Genomic DNA, 13,261 nt, shown 5'->3' with positions numbered 1-13,261 from the left:
CCATACTGATTTCCATAGTGATTGTATTAAAGTACAAGACCACCAACAGTGTGAAAGTGTTTCATTTTCTCCATATTCTCTCTAGCACTTATTGTTATTTTTATTCTTGATGGCTGCTATTCTGACTGGAGTGAGATGAAATCTCAGTATACTTTTGATTTATATTTCCATAATTGCTACCAATGGCAAACTTTTTAATATATTTGTTGGCCATTTGTATTTCTTCTTTTAAGAAGTGTCTGTTTAATTCATTTGCTTATTTATTAATTGGGCTGTTTGTTTCTTTGACCTTAATTTTTTAAAGTTCTTTATATATTCTGGATATTAATCCTCTGTCAAAGGAGTAGCTAGAAGACATTTTTTCCAATTTTGTAAGTTCTCTCTTCACATTCTGAATCTCTTGCTTTGCTGTGCAGATTTTGTTTTTAATTTGATGCCATACCATTTGTTAATTCTTAGCATTATTTCAAGGGTCTTATTGAGAAAGTCATAGCCTTCCCCTATATATTGGAATGTTGGCCCTACATGTTCTTCTGGGAATTGCATACTTTGTGGTCTAATTGCTAGGTCTTTGATTTGGAGTTGAAGTTTGTGCAAGGTGAAAGATGAAGATGAAGTTGTATTCCCAGTTTTCCTAGCATCCTGTGTTAAAAAGGCTGATGTTTCTACAATGTTTGTTCTTAGCACCTCTTTCAAGGATCAGATGACTCTATTTGTGTGTGTTTAGCTCTGTGTCATCTTTTCTGTACCACTAGCTGATGTGTCTATTTTTATACCAGAGTCATGAAGTTTTTGTTACTGTAGAGGTATGTATAACTTGATGTCAGGTATTGTGGTGCCTCCAGTAATACCTTTAGCTATTCTAGGTCTTTTATTCTACCAAATGAATTTTGAATGGACTTTTTTCTTGTTCTTTGAAGAATGGCATTGGTACTTTGTTGGGGGTTGCATTGAATTTGTATATTGTTTTGGTTGCATGACCATTTTAATAATATTAATTCTGCCTATCCATAAAAATGGGAGATCTTTCCATCTTCTTGTGTCTTCTTCAGTTTCTTTTTTCAGTGTTCTATAGTTTTCATTGTAGAGGTCCTTCACTTCCTTGGTTAGATTAATTTCTAGTTTTCTTATTTTTTGAAGCTAATGTTAATAATATGTTTTTCTAATTTCTTAGCAGATTCATTGTCGACATATAGGAAATCTATTGACTTTTATATGTTGATTTATAACCAGTTAATTCCTATCAGGGGATTAATGCACTAATTACGTGAGGGCTCTTATAACATAGTTATTTTAACTCTGAACCATCTTTCATTATTGCCCACATGAACTCTTGGGGGACACCTAATATCTGAACCATAGCATTCTCCCTCTGCCCCCACCCCAAACTCATGCTCATCTAACAATTAAAATACATTTAGTCTACATCCAAGAGTTCCCATAGTCTTAACCGTTTTAGCATTTCTCAAAAGTCCAAGTCCAAAATCTCCTCTGAGACTCAGGCTGAACTCTAAGTGTAAACCTCTATAAAAATCAGAAGCAAGTTACATGTATCTAATATACGAAGGTAGAGTAAACATTTCTATTCCACAAGGGAGAAATAGGAGCATAGAAAGAACCAAGTAGGAGCATAGAAAGGATGAAAGCAACACCAGAATCAGCTGGGCAAACAAGTCCTGTAGTTAATTCCATGTCCAACATCTCTTGCACATGGCATCCTGATGTTCTCTTCCCTATGGATGTGGCTCCACCCCTATGGCTTTGTGGTTGCAGCCCATATGATCTCTCTCTCAGCTTGTTTCTACTCCATTTTTCTGGCTTTTCTTGGCAGACATTCCAGGTACTGGCATTTCTTAATCTTTGGGGTCCAACCACAGCTTCAGCTTCCTCTTCACATCCTCATGCATTGCCTTCTAGGAGGCTGCCCACAGGGACTCCAATCTTTCTGTACTTTGCCTGGGCTTCCAGATCTTCCTTTGAAATCTTGGTGGAAGCTCCCATGATCCTCTAACTCCAGCATCCTGAAATCCTGCAGAACCATATGGTTGCTGCCAAAGTCTGCTGCCATCTCAAGCAGTAGCTAAGCCTCCAGGGACCATGGCTGCAGCAGCCTCTGAGTGCTTGGGTGGCTGAGCATGCTGAACCAATTTTCTAGGCTCCTCTGTGCAAGTAGTGTCCCTCACTGATTTCTTCATAAAAGAACTTTTATACCCTTGAGCCAGAGATGAGTTGTAGTCTTGCCAATTCTGAGAAGCCCTCAAGCTGTCTTGCCTACCTATTGTTTCTGGGTAAAATATTTAGCAGCATACTGTAAATTAATTTTGTAGTTACTTTAGTGGCTATAATATCTTTAACCACTGCACATTCTTTAGCCTCACTTTGACTCACAGTTTTCTGGCTAAATGGCAATTTTTCAAAACCTTCAGCTCTACTTTCTGCTCCTGAGTATTGCAATAATATTGGTTAAAAGCCACCAGCAATACCTTTGCCACCCTTGGAGGCTGTACTGTCTTGAAATTTCCTCCACCAGATTAATTAGTCCATCACCTTTAAACTGAGGCTTATACAAAGTCTCAGGACATGGACAAAGTGTAGACAACTTCTTAACCAGAATGTAACATGTATGATTTCCAGTCCAATTTCCAGTAGAGTTTTCCTCCTCTGAAACCTCATAATACCTAAACCATAATGCTTGCCAAAGTGTTCCAGAGTGATGTAGATGGGGACCTCTCACAGGTATGGTATCCATATATTTCGTGTTGGGTCCCCCTAGCTGTTCCTACTTGGGACCTAGTTGTTAGTTTGAGTTGAGTTTTTTTCTCTGTTTTTTTTTTTTTTTTTGTATTAAATCATCACTGAATTTGTATTATGGTTAATTTGCCTATGGAGCAAGGTGTGCTATCCTTTACTTGGTTTAGCTCAACAGCAGAGACTCTACCAGCGAACTTGTCATATCCCAGTATGCTGAGAGCCATTGCCAAGTAGGAATGATGCATCGAAATTTCCTTGCCAGTGTACCCCATGTTGCTTAGAGGAAGGACTCCTGGAAATGGACATTTGAAGTGACATTGCTTGTATGTTAGAGAAAGGTGACCCTGCTCAAGGACCAGGGTGGATCCGGGTTTAAGGAGGATCCTACTGGATTAGGGCAGATCAGGTTTTAGGGAGTATCCCGCTCCTTGGGTTTAGGGCGTTCCTGGTTTAGAACAATCTGGGTTTAGGGCAGTCCAGGTTTAAGGTTATTCCTGCTGGGAATAGGGCGTATCCTGCTGCCTGAGTTCCCGTTGAGTTCTGTGGAATTCAGAAAGTATTTGGGATTCAAAGCCTGGTGGAGTGCGTGAATTTTGCGGGCAGAACGTGAATTTCACCAGAACGTGTTTGTAGAGGGCTGGTGTGAATTCGGAAATAAAGAATTGCTGTTTGAATCTACAAGGTGTGTGGTGGCTCGTGATTTTGTGCCCAGCCATACTGCAGCACCAGTAGATTCCCACATCTCAGAGGAAAGGAAAAAACAAACAATAGCAAAAAGCAAAGCAAACAACATAGAGTATTAAAATAAATATCTGATACCTACTATTACATCTGCAAAACTAATTACCATAAAACTCAGGAATGGTGGGTCAGTTATTGTCAAAAGCAAAAAGCAATCAATAGCCATGAATTCCATCTGACATTAAACAGTGGGCATCAACTATGCCATCCAGAGTACTTAGTAATAACTGCAATAACATGAATCATGGGATCAGAAGTTATACAAACCAAATGGTTCTAAAAGATGATAAAAATAGTTTATTAATAGAAAAAGTATGATAGAAAGGTAAAAGAAAGTTTAGACTGTTCAAAATGTGAACAGAGGGAAAGCAGAAAAGATGTAGCCAGTGACGTCTATAAAGAAGGAGGAGAAAAACTAATTTAAAAATAGAGTAATGAAAGAAAGAAAGAGAAAACAAGAGATTTTTGACTGTTAGAGGGAGCAAAATCTCCTAAATACAAGTAAAGCCTTCAAAATACAAGCAAAAAAAAAAAAAAAGAAAAAATAAATTAAAAAAGCAAAAATGAGAAAAAAGAAAACTAAATATCTATATGTATATATAGTCACAAATCAGTCAGCACAACAGGAACACTCCTTCTCCACTCCCCCCAAAAAATAAGAAAAAAAGGAAATAACTGTCCCACACATTTCAGTGTTCAAGAATGTGACCTTCCCAGGCTCAGTCCCTGAGAGTTATCATGCCTACCTGTTCAGTTTCCTGACCCTTTTCAGCCAGTTACATTGTCACAGGGGAGTGGTGATTTGAAGCTCCCAACCTCAGCTCTTGTGTCCCTGTGAAAGAATATTTAAACACGAAAAGACGTGTAAGAGAATTTTATTATGAGTGAAAGTAAAGTAAGTTTCAAGAAAAGGACACTCTCAAAAGAGAGGGGGTCATCTCCAAGTAGAGAATGATGAAGGAAACAGTTCTACTTCCAAATGTATTGCTTTTGAGGTTTACCAGGAGAACTGGGAACCACTGTCTGTCTGCAGTCTTCACCAATGAATTATTTAACTCTTCCTTCACATTAGGCAGTGGAGCTATTGATCCTTGGTGGTCTTTTCCAGAACTATCATGGTGACCATCTCATACAGGAGGCTTCATTTATACGTCAATTCCATGTTAATGTAGGTGCTGAGGCAATCTTTATCTTAGTTGGCCTGTGCTATTAATGAAATTTCCCCTTTGAAATATAATGGGAAACCTATGGCCATAAATCTTAACTCTACAATGATTTCAACCTGTCAGGAGTTAGCCCCATTGATGTTTCCTTTGTGATATATTTCTTAATTGGTTCCCTTTGTTTCCATACTTTTATTGAGTTTGTATAACTGTTGTTTACAAGTTATTTGATTTTTCATGAAAAACAATCCAAAGAATCCTTGTGATCCTGCTGTTACTGGTTCACATTTCACTGCTCATTATTAATTACGACTTAACAACATGAGCCACCAGACTCAAAGGGAAAGTCAGCTGCACTCCCCTCTGTATCTTTGACTTGAATTCTCTGCGCTCATTTCACTCATGTTCTCCTAGACACACTCTAGGCCACACGATAGGTGCTTGCTGGAGCAGTATGGCAATATTTGCTAAGACCTCCAGGGCTCCTGCACCAGCAAGCTACAGCATGACTTCCTCAAGATGGCTCCTGGTCTCAGCTCACCACTTGACAATTGAGAAATGCAAAGCACTTTTCAAGTACCAGTTTCTGTGCAGCCTCTGAATCAACTAAGTTCAGTCTGCTTTTCTGTTCTACAGGTTTTTCCATGCCAAACTTGTTCACTGTGTTTCTCTGTTTGTGTGATCTCTCCCTCATTGGGGTGAAACCATGCTGCTTCCACTGCTGCAAATAGCTTGGCTCTAATGTACTCTTTATTATTCTTTGTGTATTGCACCTGAATTTGTGAGTCTGCAGAGACTCTGACTTTCTGATATCAAATTTCAGTGCATTCTGTCTTTCACCCACATCACTGAGGAGCAGTACTCATTCTGCTTGAATCTCAAGCCATGGAGCAATTGGAAATGCAACTTTCTCTAATCTGCCACCTTGAATTTCCTGGGTGATCATTCTTTTGAGGGTATAATACAAGTCATTCAGTGGAGCAAAATTGTCATTTACAAAATAAGTACAAAATACACACTTAATTTATATTATTAGGTCGCTCTATTTTATTGCAAAATCCTACCAGCCATCTGGCTCTTTTTAGGATCAAGACTCAATAGGCCCAAGATTAGCACATTTTTAATTTAGTATTTTTAAAATCAGAATAATGTTTGCATATTGTTTTAAAATAAACTAACATAGCAAATTTAATAATAAAGTAATAACCTTCAAATCCATTCTCATCTCTAAATCTCACTGTTATCAAATCTTTTAGATTTCCGTAGGCTATTTGCCTGCATAGTAAATATCATTATACTGCAACTTTTGGATTTTCCATAAGGGAAAGTTTAGTTTGATTGTTCACTTTTCCTAACTTAGACTTAAAATCACCCCTCCTCTCCCTCCACCATCTTTCACATTCTGTCTCCTTGTTTAGCTCTCCCAACCCAGTATAGCTAAATCATCACATTTGTGTTAAATCAATATTGTGCTTTCATAATCACAACTAGGTAAATATTACTCCTGGCTGAGCCCCATTATGTAAAATGATTTATATATTTACGATACTATTTATTGTTCTTGTCGGGCATACTCCTTTTACTATTTTTAAAAAGTGTATAATAAAACAGAATGCTGTTGTGGCAGCAGCAACCATGCCATCTCCTGTTTTCTGTGCCTCTTGTAGGCATCAGTTTCTCTCATGCTTGATTTAATCTCATGTTCCATTCATCATGGTCTGAGGTACATAAAATCCTCTGCTGCTATTGCCAGTGAGAGGCTACATGGAGTGACTGAACTGGAAACAAAATTAAACGTGATTAAGGACTACAACGGTGGAAAATCTGTGATGGTTATTGCTTGCCAGTCAAGCATGGCCCATTCCACCACAGGTATGATCTTGAGCAACGAGGAAAAGTGATGGGAGCTGTTAAATGATCTGCTTCATTGAAGTCAAAACAAACAAAACATTTAAGGATGGTCCAGGTCAGAGATGGTGAAACTTCTTCCCATGACCCAGATTGAAGACCAGATGCAGAGTGTATCCATCCCAAAACAATGATGATCATGGCTAAAACAAAAGTTTATTTACCATGCTGGAAGAAAAAATTCTATACATGACAATGATGTTGAATTTACTGCTAGTTCTGGGTGGATGAAGTGATTCAAGAATTGTTTTACTCATTACATAATGTGGAAAGGAGTAGAGATTCTGCTGGTGCTGATGTGAAGGTAGCTGAAGAATTTCTGGGAACTCTACCTAAGCTGACGGTCGGGGAAGAGTACTTGCCAGAGAAAATCTTCAATATGGAGAACACCCTGCCCTTCTCTGGAAACAGACGTCTGCAAGGATTTTGATCCATAAGGAGGCCAAGTCCATGCCAAGTTTCAAGACATTTATGGACAGAGAGCAGTCTTTTCTGGGAGCAGTGTTGTAGGCTGCAATCGAAACCCCTTGTTTTCTGTTTCAGGAAGGGAGAAAATCCCAGGATCTTTAAGCATAACCCTAAGCACACAGTGCCAGTGCACTGCAGGAGCAGCAAGAAGTCAGGGATAATCCAGTTCCTCTTGCAAGATGCCCTTTTTGAGTTTCCATGATAGTGAAAGGAAGAAGTTCTATTTGGAGAATAACATCTCTTTTGAGATTTTTTTTAAATTGTTGATCATGCTTCCCCACATACTCTTATTGGGATTTCTCCCTCCAAATAGTAGCTTTTTGATCCAAGCAATAGAGCTGGATAGGGTAGCACCTTTTAAGGCTTACTTCCCAAAGAGATCTTTGCCCAGGTTATTGCTAGAACTGAGGAAGACACTGACAAGATAGCAAGGCAACTGTGGAAAAATTACATCTATGACTGCACATGAACCCTGTTTGGGCCTGAGTGGTGTTTTGAAGGAGTATGTAAATGAGCTCTAGATAAAGACACTCAAAAGGTTTATCTATGATTTCAAAATATTTGCCAAGAATAAGGAGGTTGCAAAAATCAACAAGGCTGTGGTTGAGATAGTAAACGACTCCAACCTGGGTTTGGATGAGAATGACATTGAGGAGCTCCTAAAGGTGGTTCCTGAGCAATAGTCTAATGAGGAGTTGTTGGGACTGCAGAAGGACCGCATAGCTGAAGAAGAGACAAGGAAAGAGGAAAATCTTCAGGAGAAAAATGCAAGTTCGAGACCAGCCTGGGCAACTTCATGAGACTCTGTTACAAAAGGTGGGGGAGGGGGTTGCTGGTGATATACCTTAGTGATACAGTGCTGTTGGGTTCAATCTCCAGTACCAATGAAATTCAATAAAATATAAATAGATTTGATTTTTCACCACATCACTGGATTTTTACCTGTCCATTGACTTGAGGCACTCATACGAAATTCATCCAATTGAACCTAGGTGATAATAACTGAAACATATATGAGCATATAAATACATAAATATGAAGAAAGAGATGGCCAGTAAGCATCTACTTTAATGAAGAATTTGCTGTGTTCTAGGCACTGTTCTAACTAATCCTACTTCCATTAACTTGTTAAATAGAATTTCTGAGAGACTGCTAATTTGGACTGAGCTCCTGTACTAAGTTCCAACAAACCCACTCAACATGGAGTCACTCATGCTAAGGTCCCATGCCACAAAACAAAATCTAACCCATTTACTTGTAATATCCTACTTACCTTCAGAGGAATCAAGAGAGAGAGATGATAATCAAATCCCCAAAGAGTCCAGTTTTCAAAAAAGCAGGAGATTCACAACCATCAATCAAAAGGGTTTCAGTCAACCTGAGCCAGCATAATTAAAAAAAAAAAAAAAAGTTCCCTCTGGCTTAACCATAGAAGGAAAGTAGCTTTGAAATGAACAATCCACTTTTGTTCCTTCTTTCTTCTTTCTTCTGCCTTTTTCTCCCTCTAGTCTCCTGCCTTCTGAGAGACTACTAATTTGGACTGAGCTCAAGAGCATCTTTGTTGTGTTTCATGGATGAAATGTTTTCTAGTTCATTATTTCCTAATAAAAGCCAATTTGAGCTTTAGAACCAAATTTTGTTGGACTGTTATTCTTTGAAAAACTTAGTAAGTTCTTATTTACAATCTCATGAAATAGTAGTGATATGACTTCCATTTTAAAGACAGTATAACTGATGCTTAAGTGAGTTGTTCAGGACATAAGAGCTAGTGAAGTAGTAAAGTCAGGTTTTTCTAATTCCCTAATGATAGGAGCCCAGACTCTTATTTGGGGTTCTCAGTACATTACATTACTGAGTATGTATTAGAACATGACAGGACCCAGAAGCTGTTGGTTGGTGAACATATGTGGAATACTTATTTCCTAGCACCATATTGTAGTTTACATATATACGAATCATCTTTTATGTATCTGTTGATGAGCATACACGTATGACTTTGTTTAGTTTATCTGATAGTGAAAATGTTAGGTCATATAATAAGGGTATGTTTGACTTTAATGAACACTATCAAATATTTTAAGAAAATATCCAATTTATACTTTTCCCATCAGTAGTGTGTGCAATTTCCAGTGTGCCCAATTCTTGTGAACAATTGATGGTCTTTCCCATTCTAGTATTTTTGGTGGGTGTCAGTGATGTCTCACTGGGGTTTCAATTTGAATTCGCTTGATGTCTAATGAAATTGAGTGCTTTTAAATGTATTTATTGGTTGCCTGGATACCTCTTTTTGTGCAGAGTCATGATAGGAATATTCAGTTACTTAGATTATAATTTGGGACCACATTTTTTAAAGCATGAGTAGTGGGACAGTAGTAGGATTAGCAACACTCTAGAAAATGTGGTTCCAAATTATAATCTAGGTAATTGAATATAATCTAGGTAATCGATTCTTTCCTGTGTATAGTTGTTACAGTGTATATTGAGTATGGCTGTGCAGTTCCACAAAACTGACTAGCAGGTGGAAATGTTTCTCCACCTTTCTCCGGAAACTAAAAGCTGTCATAAACAACATATATTTTTAGCAATTGGTATTTAACACTTGACATGTTATTGAGGTATTTTCTTCTATCCCAATGGCCATATGCTACCAGGTGACAACTCTGAGAACGTGTAACTCTTCGAAAAAGCTGACCTGTCACTGCTTGACATATGGTGAGTGGTAGGTGGATCCTTACTTCCCTATAGGGCATCTTCTCCCACTGCTTTCCTGGCAAGGTCAGCATGTTTGGGGACATGTGTCTATCAGGGTCTTACAACAGTGACACTTCCCCTTCCAGCAGGGCAAGAAGCTGAGCCTGCATCAGTGACTGCAATGAAAATTTCTTTTCAGGGTAGAAATGGGAAAGTGATTTTTTGTGAAAAGCAGAGGTTTGACTCTTGTTCCATCATTAAAAGGCAGAAGTAGAAATAACATAAACACTGGTAGTAAATAGACATGAATTGCTCAGACTCTGCGAAGCTCAGTCTCTTTCTCTGCAAAATGGGAATAAATAAATATACAAGATTCACTTTGCAAGGTTGCTGTGAGGTTACAGCAGTGTAGATAATGCATGCAATGTACCTAATCTGGAGGAGTAGTCCAACTCTGAACAAAGACAAAAAAGTGCCTTGTTTTTGATATCAATCAATTTTATATTATAAACTACCCCCAAATTTAGTGGCTTAGCATAAAGATCTATTTCTCAGATTCTATGGATTGACTGGACTTGGCTAGACAGCTTCAACTTCACCCAGTGTAGATTGCAAATGCTCATGTGTCTATATGTAACTGAAGACTTGACTGAGAATGGAGCATCCAGGGATGTCTCTCATTCTTCAGGGCCTGGCTCCACATAAGGACCAGACACTCTATGCAGTAGACCAAAGTCGTCCTCCTCCTCCTTCTCCTCCTTCTCCTCCTCCTCTCCTCCTCCTTCTTCTCCTCCTCTTCCTCCTTCTCCTCCTCTTCTTCCTCCTCCTCCTCCTCCTCCTTCTCCTTCTCCTTCTCCTCCTCCTCCTCCTCCTCCTCCTTCTTTTTTTTTTTCAACAGTATGGTATCTGAACTTGGCCTTAGCTCTTAGCTATTGCAGGAACTTTTTTTTTTTTTACATTCTACTATTCTAAGAAGGTCTACTAGTTTCTATTACTGTGGGACACCTGAGTACAAACTTAGATGCTTAAAACTATGCTCATTTATCTCATTCTGTGGGGCAGAAGTCCAGGGAACCTCAGCTAGTTCCTTGCTTTTAAGGCCTCAAAAGGCTGAAGTTGAAATTTTTTCTTGCCTGGTGTTTACCCAGAGGCTTTGGAGAATAATCTAAGATCGTGTGGAAATCATGGGTTAGTAGTTCCACATTTGAGGGGAAGACACTGGAAGGGTGGTATATGTATCTGTGGAACAGGGATTTTGGAAGTCATATTTGCATGTTAAGGCAAGTTGTGACATCAATTAGTACCTAAGGGTGTTTGGAAGAGTTGTATAGCCAAGTCAAGTGAGAAGCATATCTTCTTTATCATTTTTTTCTTTACTGTTAGCATTGTTTTTATTATGGGGACACTTCAAATGTCTCAACACTCAAATCTTAGCTAGCCTAAGTAACTGGAATCATGTACTTACATCTAGAGTAATAGAATTACATTGTACATCAAAGGAAAAATAAGTCCTTTGCTGATTTGGGTTCAGCAGAAAGATGGGTCTGGATTAGTAATAAGATCTCATTAGACACAGGTAGAGTTATGCTGCTATAACTAGAACTTCTCTAATGGCTTCATGCCAGAGGGGAGATGCCAGACACTGGTGCAGAAATTTTTATGACTTTCACAGTATTTTTTTTCTATTTCTTTGAAACAGGTGACCCTTAGATAGAAACCATAAGAACAAGGTCTCTATTTGTCCTGTTCACTGCCACATTCTAAAACTTCTTGCACTGTCTCACCCATGAGCTTTTGGAAGATACTTCATATCCAGACCATAACATTTGTTTTCTGCAAATCCCTTTGGTACCTGCTTTTCAAGTTCAAATTAGAACCAGAAGCTTGATCAACCACACTGACAATTGTAAGCTCATAATTATATAACATGAGATTCATGCTCTTTATAAAAAACACTTCTGGTAGAAGTGAGGTTCAACCTGTTCAATCTAAAGATCATGCCCTGGGCTGAGGATGTGGCTCAAGCGGTAGCGCGCTCGCCTGGTATTTGTGCGGCCCGGGTTCGATCCTCTCAGCACCACATACCAACAAAGATGTTGTGTCCGCCGAGAACTAAAAAATAAATATTAAAAATTCTCTCTCTCTCTCTCCTCTCTCACTCTCTCTTAAAAAAAAAATAAAGATCATGCCCTTTGTGTTTAGTCTCAGCATTTCTTGTGTTCCTTAGCTCACCTAAGGATTCTTACACATGTAAATTCTGAAAAACTATCCTTGTCCCAAATCCTTTATAAATTTAATATAGTTCTTGCTAAATATAATATAAGGAGTTGTTATTTCAAAGCAAGGAAAAAAAGCAGAAAATAAATGCTTATTTATTAAGAAACATTGATAGTAACAAAAATAAGTTCCATAATATCAAAGATGGTTGTGATGTGAAGTTGAAGAGTGGGTAAGGAATCATTGATAAGGGGAAAAGCAAAGTTATTTTCACAACTCAGTCTCTGTGTCCTGTGTCTGTCAGAGAATTGTCCAGTAGTGATCACAAAGCAATGGTCACAAATCCCTTTCATATGAAGAATCCATTTGTGACAACCTTGAAACTAAGCTCCAAAGGAGTGAAGAAGTATGTAATCAACCCTTTGATCCCTGTGTAATGGTCCCCTTGTCATTCATTTAGCAGCTGAATCCCTGAGAACATGTTCCTCTGTTTTCTTAGCTAGCTCTTGGGCCAGATACGGGATCTTTTGCCTGTAAAGTTATGTCTGTTTGCAGTAGTTTGCCTGAGATCATACCCCCACACACATTTATCCAGCTGTGGCTGCATTAGCATTAGAGCTGAGATGAAGGGGCACACAAAGTTCAGTTTCTGATTAGATATACTATTTTTGTAATGCATGTCTCATAGCTCATGCACTTATTATATTAGTTGTTCTATTTATTCTGTGTTTCAGTAGTGGTTCATTTATATATGCATCCTCAACTCTTAGTTTAGTGACTAACTCATAGGAAATGCTTAATATATGCTTGTTAAGTATAGATTACTTAGACATTCCCTAAGATGAGGTATATGATTGGGGATTAAATCCTGAGGGGTGAGCTAAAATATACACATGAAGGATGAGACTGACCACTCATGAAGCCACATAATCAGAAGCTAAAAATTCTGAGCATGCATAAAGGAAATATGAAAATAGCCCCCAAGGATTCATAGCTTTATCTAGGTCTCTCTTACTGGTGATGTGTTTGTGAGCTATCCATTTATTTTTGGATGGGCAAATGGTATTTTATTAACATGTGACCTAGGGAGTAATGAAGTGAGAGAAAGGAAATGAGGTGAAGAGGTCTTGGCAAATATGTTTTGTTTAGTACTGAGGGATGCTTTTTCTTGCCAAATAGAGCTCAATTCTTATAGAAGGTTGACCTTAGAAAAGCATCTATTCTAAATATGTGTGTTTATCCCCAATTTATATGCATGCAAATACTATGTACTATACTATATATTATACTGCTGTGCTATATATACATGCATGCACACATTT

Source organism: Spermophilus citellus (assembly GCF_964194105.1).
Source record: "Spermophilus citellus genome assembly, chromosome: 3".
Taxonomy (NCBI): Eukaryota; Metazoa; Chordata; class Mammalia; order Rodentia; family Sciuridae; genus Spermophilus; species Spermophilus citellus.
This window is presented reverse-complemented; position numbering follows the sequence as displayed.